Genomic DNA, 8,309 nt, shown 5'->3' with positions numbered 1-8,309 from the left:
CCATGGAGCAGAGCTAGTATCCCTCAGGCATAAGACCAATCGGAAGGTTGAATCGGGCGAGAAATCAGTGATGGGTGATTGACCGGGCCTCGTTATGAAAGACGATCGGTCAATCGTAAGAACTTATATATATATATATATATATATATATATATATATATATATACTACGAGAGAGGGGGCTTCAAAATAAACCAAATTCGATTTAGGGCCCGACACGGTGGCGTTGGTGGCGGAGATCTGAGACCTGGGGAGGTAATCTGCCTCGCTCACCAACATCTCGATAACGGCATCAACCTCTCCTTATCCGGATAATGCTATCTGTGACTGGGTGTATTTTTGGTTTGGGTAATGGGGGGTATTATCGTAAATTAACATTACTGATATTTTGTGAATATAATTGAATTAAATAATAAGGGACAAATATGACATTTGAAACTTCAAGGGGAATCAATGTAAACAAGTGCATTAACCATTCGCTAAATGGCATTGACCCAAGCCTCAAAGGTGTCAGTGCAATTAATCCAAAATAAAATTTTCCCTTCACTGACTTTAATTATTGCCAGCACAAATGTGGAAAGAATTATTCTTCTGAATTTCTTCGTTGTTACACGTAAGCAAGTGATTTTGTTTTTTTTGGATAATACTCATTGTTGAAGATGGATTCTGCGCAACCCGGATCTGATCTGATCTAATCCGACTTCCTGAACAGAGAGAAGAAAAAGTGATCACACAAATACCGGTGTGTTACTGGTGGAGTAGGGTCCGACGAACAAATCAGTGGGCGGAGTAATCTCTTCAAAGAAATCAAGAAATTGAGTTAGGGTTTATTGCGTACCTCAAAACGTTGATTCCCCCGCCTTTTTTATAGGGCTTAGATTAAGATGTCACGTAGAATTACCTTATTTTAATCTGTAGACTTAATCCTTATCGTAATCTTTAATCCTTATCACAATCTTTAATCCTTATCGTAATCTGTAAAGCCTATCTCAATCTGTAATCCTTATCGTAATTTGCAGAGCTTGTTAATTTAGCAATCTTCCCTTAATTATGGATATTTAAATTATACATCCATCACTCATAATTCTTAAATGACATGTTGTTGGAAGATTATGGCACAACTGTTGTGTAGTTGAGGATTCGATTAGCAATTTGAGTTGCTTCATCTTACTTCTCATGGATCTATTTCTATACAACATGTTTGTTTTCAGATTTTGAAAGGTCATTTCAGTAAGTTTAAGATTTCCTACACGTATGTTCCTTGCAGCCATTAGGTGCGTCTAAATGGAGTGGAATTCTAGGTTGTATGATTAGTCATCCAGAAGGGTCTCCTGGCCTTGGCCTTGGTCTTGGAATTGTAATATTTACCAACAAATTTCACTTTTGTTGGGAGTTCGAATTCCTTTTTGGCATAATTTGTGAGATTTCACCAAATGAGCCGTATAAAAGTAAGCAAATTAGTCCTGGTAGTTTCAAAAGTGAGCAACTTGCCTCTGCTAGTTGCTTTCCGATTGATGTCATTACACATTTACCAAAATACCCCTTATAATTAAATTAGTTTAAAAAAGCAAAAAAATCTCAAAAGGAAAAATACAGCAAATTCCCTCCACTGTCAACTAAAGCCTTTCAACTAAATTTACCAAATGTCGGGGATGTAGATGAACAAGCGGTCAAAAGGTAACAAAAAAAATAAACGGATACAACGTGTTCGTAGCATAAAGATGAGTTTAATGCATGTGTTAGTACTTTTATCACTAATGGTTCGTGTAGTTTCCCCTCTCCACTACTCAGACTTCTGCCTGATTTAAACACCATTAACAGTCTTCAATCCACATAGATGATCAGATAGCATGAATCCCTTCTCCAAATAAAACGTTTTCACTGGCTCACACCCTCCAAGCTTTATCTCCTCCACCTTCTCCAAAGACATGGACTCGTATAGCATGGTTCAATCCCTCTATCCCAAGTCATAAATTTATACCATGGCTAGCTATTCAGAACAGGCTACAAACGCGTAACAGAATGAACCATAACAAGTATCACTGGCCAAATTACCATTCATTAACTAAACCAAATCATTTCATAAAGAGATCTAACTTTCCACCACTTGAATGAAAGCTTCAGTTCGGTATAATCTGCAAAAGTGGAAAGCGAAACCAACAACATACTATTATTTATCCGCAACTGGATAGAGACAAATTTTTCATCAACCACTCACGTTACTTTTGTCATAAACAGATTTCCTCATGCATACTCTATCCAATCTCATTTTCGTAGCCCTTCATACCTGTTGCTGGTTAGGTTTTCTTCCTTGTTAAATTTGCTTTAGGAGAGCAGCTGTAGTTGTAAAGTTGCTTGTAGGCTTTAATGTTGATCTACATCTGCTTCCTCTAATGTACCAGTACTTTTGGGATGTCGGTTCCCTTGATTGTCTATCTGAAGCTCTTTTTGAGGTGCTGTAGGCACATTTGACAAATGCTGCGGCAGCTGCTGCAATTGATGCACTTCACCAAACTGTGATGGTAATTGCTCAGAAGATACCTGATTATTCTGTGAAGCATATTTTTGTGACGTTCCATATAACTTTTCAGACTGAGGGTGCTCCCACCTCAATGCAACACCGGATAATTATGAAGGATGTACAAGAAACATAGTCGTTTTTTTCATCCAATTTAGCCACCGCTGCTCACTGTTTCTCCCCAGATTATCCATGAATTCATTGTACATATAAATATCAGCTCACTTTCAAGAACGAAGATTATCATCCAAGCACTAGTTGCTCCATAGTAATTCTTTGGAAGAATATCTAGACTAGTCCTTGCCGTGCAATCCAAGAATTCATGCCTACAAAAATTGAGATAGTCTATGTAAGTGTTTTTGATACTCCAATTCAACAGCTGAGCAAGAGGAAATTGTAATTGAACCACACTACATTTTACAAAAACAATTCCTTAGGGGGAAAGAAAAATTGAACAAGTTAAACTTGTAAAATGCAGTTGGTAATAACAATCACTCTGACAGATGGGTCCTCATACACTACGGACCAGCCATTATAGCCTGGTTCTGTTTCCATGAGATACATTGATGCGAATATGTACTTTCTCCTAATATGGAAGATAATTAATGACAGAAAAAGCTAATCAAACTAAAAATTGGCTATTTACTGAAGAAAAAAAATTAAATTGGTGTAGTGGTGAGAATACCAACTGTCCCTTAAAGTTGGCCACAAACAATCTTTTATTTTTATTTATTATTATTTTTAACATTGTCATTCCAAAGCAATGGAAGAAATCCAAAAACATCTTAGAGAATCCACTTTGTGCAAAATGATAATAACGAATTAAGTCACTGGTTCACCTTGTATCATGTTGGCTTATGGCATGAACCCTAAGCCATTAAGCCAAGGTTCAAGACTTGTGCCTGCCATTGATTCTTTGATAATAAAGATTTAATTATGTAAACTAGATAAAAGACTTGTATATAGTAATAAAAATAAACGTACATTGCATGTGATCGAAAATCAAATTTGTTATAAAAATAAAGTAACATTTGGAACTTCAAAGTTCAATTCATTAAAAACTTTCCATTGCTATCACAAAATTACCACTAAACTTCTAGCGGTATATTAGGGGGATGAATGGAGAAGTTATAAACTCAAGTAGTTCCAATGTTCGAAATGTATTTACAATAAAATACCAATGATTAAAATATTCGCATCTTAACACTAACAACATAGCAATCATTCTACACACAACATTTTTGTTAGTGATATCATAGACAAATAACAATGAGACCAATCTTTATCATATCTTTCTAATTTGGTTCTTTGTTCCACATCTCAAACTAAGCTAAACAACATGCAGGTACTCTGTAAATCAAGTATACTAGAACATAGTTAACATTGTATATAATCGACAGGTTTGCATTTTTTCAATCAAACTGGCTCATCTGACGACCAAGTCCAACCAATTTATGACACTGAATTTGATAAAGGAATAAATAACAAAATACTAAAAAATAGTCCTCGGATTTGACGTTGACATGTATCTCTAACACTTCAATACCCACCCACCATGCTCATTTATAAAATAGCTCATTTTTTAGAATTTGTGAAATAATTTTTCTATACTTAGCCAATGCTGCATACAAATTAAGTGGATATCGACAAAATGCATGCAACAATATGACAACTCAACTTATATATGCACCATTACATGAAAAGAGAAGGGATTGTAGGCCTCACATTACCAACATATATTGACCGCGAATCCACCTTTCCCTTTTCTGCTTGAGTAGCATAGGCACCCACGAATCCACCTCTTCCTTTTCTATTTGAGTAGCAAAGGCGCAAGGGGAATCTTCTTACACGCACACACACAAAGAAGAAGAAATAATTAATTTAGTAAAATGTCATTTCTAAATGAAGACGATGTTGATTACTATATTAGTTTCAGAATTATTCTACTCATAATCCAGTAATAATCATGCTGCAGAATTTCAATTAATTATGCAGATCAAATACATTTCAATGGTTTTGATTGATGAAAGCTTGAAACTCATATAATCGATTCTCTGGTGGGATACACGACCACCCACTAGAGAATCAAGTATTCAAGTGTGGATACACGATGAAAATGGTGGGATTCATGGTTTTTGAGAAACCCTAATAATGGGGTTCACAAAAACCTGGACACATAACAGAAAATGCAGGTAAGGTAAGGATATATACAAAAAGGGTTTTTGTAGATCTGTATGTATAATACATATTCTGTTAAAAAAAAAAAAAGGTTGTTTGAGATAATTAAGGAATTGAACTGACCTGGTATGGAGACATTGATGATGAATCAGGTGGGAAGTTTATAACATCCCATGGTGACTGGTTCAGCAGACACACATGGGTCTCAAGAAGCTGGTGTTCCCATGAGAGAGAACAGCCTGAAATTTGAGAGAACAAGAAGATTAAACCCTGAGTAGATAACAAGGTGTATTATTAACATACGAGTATCACCGAACATATCAGAAGGTACCAGTAGTTGGGGAAGTTGGTTCCCTTGATTGTCTATCTGAACCTCTTTTTGAGGTGCTGTAGGCACATTTGACATATGCTGCTGCAATTGTTGCACTTTACCAAACTGTGATGGTAATTGCTCAGAAGATACCTGATTATTCTGTGAAGCATACTTTTGTGATGTTCCATATAAAGTTTCAGACTGAGGGTGCTCCCACATCAATGCAACACCAGAGAATTATGATAGATGTACAAGAAACAAAGTCGTTTTTCATCCAATTTAGCCACCGCTGCTCGCTGTTTCTCCCCAGATTATCCATGAATTCATTGTACATATAAATATCAGCTCACTTTCAAGAACGAAGAATATCATCCAAGCACTAGTTGTTCGGTAGTAATTCTTTGGAAGAATGTCAAGATTAGTCCTTGCCGTGCAATCCAAGAATTCATACCTACAAAATTGAGATATTCTATGTAAGTGTTTTTGATACTCCAATTCAACAGCTAAGCAAGAGAAAATTGTAATTGAACCGCACTACATTTTACAAAAACAATTCCTTAGGGGGGAAGAAAAATTGAACAAGTCAAACTTGTAAAATGCAGTTGGTAATAACAATCACTCTGACAGATGGAGAATTGTCCTCATACACTACGGACCAGCCATTATAGCCTGGTTCTGTTTCCATGAGATACATCAATGCTTTTATGTTCTTTCCCTTAATATGGAAGATAATTAATGGCATAAAAAGCTAATGAAACAAAAAATTGGCTATTTACCCAAAAATAATAATAATAATTTGGTGTAGTGGTGAGAATACAAACTGTCCCTGAAAGTTGGCCACAAACAATTCTTTTTTTTTTTTTTTCCTTTTCTTTTAACTTTGTCGTTCCGAAGCAACGGAACAAATCCAAAAACATCTTAGAGCATCAACTTTGTGCAAAATGATAATAACGAATTATGTCACTGGTTCACCTTGTAGCATGTTGGCTTATGGCTGGAACCCTAAGCCATTAGGCCAAGGTTCAAGACTTATGCCTGCCTTTGATTCTTTGATAATAAAGATTTAAATATGTAAACTAGATAAAAGACTTGTATGTAGTAATAAGAGTAAAAATACATTGCATGTGACTGAAAATCAAATTTGTAATAAAAATAAAGTAACATTTGGAACTTCAAAGTTCAATTCATTAAAAACATTCTATTGCTATCACAAAATTACCACTAAACTTCTAGCGGTATATTAGGGGGATGGACGGAGAATTTAGAAACTCAAGTAGTTCCAATGTTCCAATGTATTTACAATAAAATACCACTGATTACAATATTAGCATATTTACACTAACAACATAGCAATCATTCTACACACAACATTTTTATTAGTGATAGCTTGAAGCTTTCTAATGACACCAAGAGCAAATCCGGAGAGTACACTTGAACATAGTTAACATTGTATATAATCGAAAGGTTTGCATTTTTTCAATCAAACTGGCTCATCTGAAGACCACGTCCAACCAATTTATGATACTGAATTTGATAAAGGAATAAATAACAAAATACTAAAAGATAGTCCTCGGATTTGATGTCGTTATATAACTCCAACACTTCACTACCCACCCACCCACCATGCTCATTTATAACATAGCTCATTTTTTAAGAATTTGAGATATAAATTTTCTTTACTTAGCCATGGCTACATACAAATTAAGTGGATATCGACAAAATGCATGCAACAATATGACAACTCAACACCAACGGGCCAATGGCCTCACGGTATCCGCCTCTTATTTCCGAAAGGGAGGTAAGGGGTTCAAGTCTCAGAAGAGAGACGTGTGTGTGAGTACCAACTAGGAAAATATATATATATATATATATATATATATATATATATATATATATATGACAACTCAACTTATACATGCTCCATAACATGAAAAAGAGAAGGGATTGTAGGCCTCACATTACCAACAATAATCCACCTCCTCCTTTTCTGCTTGAGTAGGAGAGGCACCCACGAATCCACCTCTTCCTTTTCTGCTCGAGTAGCAGAGGATCTTCTTACACGCACACACACGAAGAAGAGGAAATAATTAATTTAGTAAAATGTCATTTCTAAATGAAGACGATGTTGATAACTATATTAGTTTCAGAAATATAATTAAAAAATTGTAATGGTTTAAGTATAGTTCAACTCATTATTCTACTCATATTCCAGTAATAATCATGCTGCAGAATTTCAATTAATTATGCAGATCAAATACATTTCAACGGTTTTGATTGATGAAAGCTTGAAACTCGTATACTCGATTCTCTGGTGGGATACACAACCACCCACTAGAGAATCGAGTATTCTTAGTGTGGATACACGATGAAAATGGCGGGATTCATGGTTTTTGCGAAACCCGGTTTCACAAGAACCCTAGACCACATAACAGAAAATGCAGGTAAGGTAAGGATATATACAAAAAGGGTTTTTTTTAGATATGTATGTATATATATATTCTGTAAAAATAAAAAATAAAAAATAAAAACACTGTGAGAGATAGTTAAGGAATTGAACTGACCTGGTATGGAGACGTTGATGATGAATCAGGTTGGTGATGAATCAGGTTGGGAAGTTTATAACATCCCATGGTGACTGGTTCAGCGGACAAACATGGGTCTCAAGAAGCTGGTGTTCCGGTGAGAGACAAGAGCCTGAAATTTGAGAGAACAAGAAGATCGATTCAAACCCCGAACATATCAGAAAGTTCTATTTTTTTTAATAATGAAAAGAAAACATAAAATCAAAACCCTAACCCGTCAAAATTTCTGGTAAATTGCTAATTCGATAATGATGAGATCAATGGACTCACAACAACTCTTTCATCTTCATCATCTACTCCTTGCTCACTATCTGCCATGGAAACCGTGCTCTTCATCATCTAGGCACAGAGTGTTGTGCTGAGAATTACTGGTCCAGATACATGAATTTATATAGCGCTGGCGTTTGATTTTTGGGAGGCTGGTGGAGCGTATTAATTAGGTCATTTCTGTGGGTACATAACACAGTTTTGGGTTCAGTGGTTTACTACTGTAGTAATAACGAAAGCTGAAACAGACTAAATTAAATGTCAGACGAAATAGTATGCAAAGCTGACATACATATATATATATATATGCTTGACTTGATATAATAAATTGTTATTGGCGGCATTAAAGCAAGTGAACCGATCTGGATTTAAGTACAAATTAAACTCACTTCAAATTGTTAAAAGTAAAAAATAATAATAGTTTATAAAAAGAAAACCGATAAAATTAATTC

General features: G+C 35.3%; 1 long non-coding RNA gene across 1 annotated transcript; it reads right to left on the bottom strand.

Moving 5' to 3' along the window:
- Positions 1–1,538: 1,538 nt before the first annotated feature.
- On the bottom strand, positions 1,539–8,100 carry LOC132306451 (uncharacterized). Its single transcript, XR_009481999.1, has 6 exons — positions 7,805–8,100; positions 7,570–7,702; positions 5,027–5,459; positions 4,819–4,934; positions 4,243–4,357; positions 1,539–2,843 (listed from the first exon to the last, which is right to left on the bottom strand). It is a non-coding gene; the product is annotated as an uncharacterized LOC132306451 (long non-coding RNA).
- Between the last annotated feature and the right edge of the window lie 209 nt (positions 8,101–8,309).

The sequence above is a fragment of the Cornus florida genome, unplaced genomic scaffold, assembly GCF_030987335.1.
Source record: "Cornus florida cultivar Cherokee Brave unplaced genomic scaffold, ASM3098733v1 CherokeeBrave_3.0.0_Hap2_Chr05, whole genome shotgun sequence".
In the NCBI taxonomy this organism is placed as follows: Eukaryota; Viridiplantae; Streptophyta; class Magnoliopsida; order Cornales; family Cornaceae; genus Cornus; species Cornus florida.
This window is presented reverse-complemented; position numbering and strand designations above follow the sequence as displayed.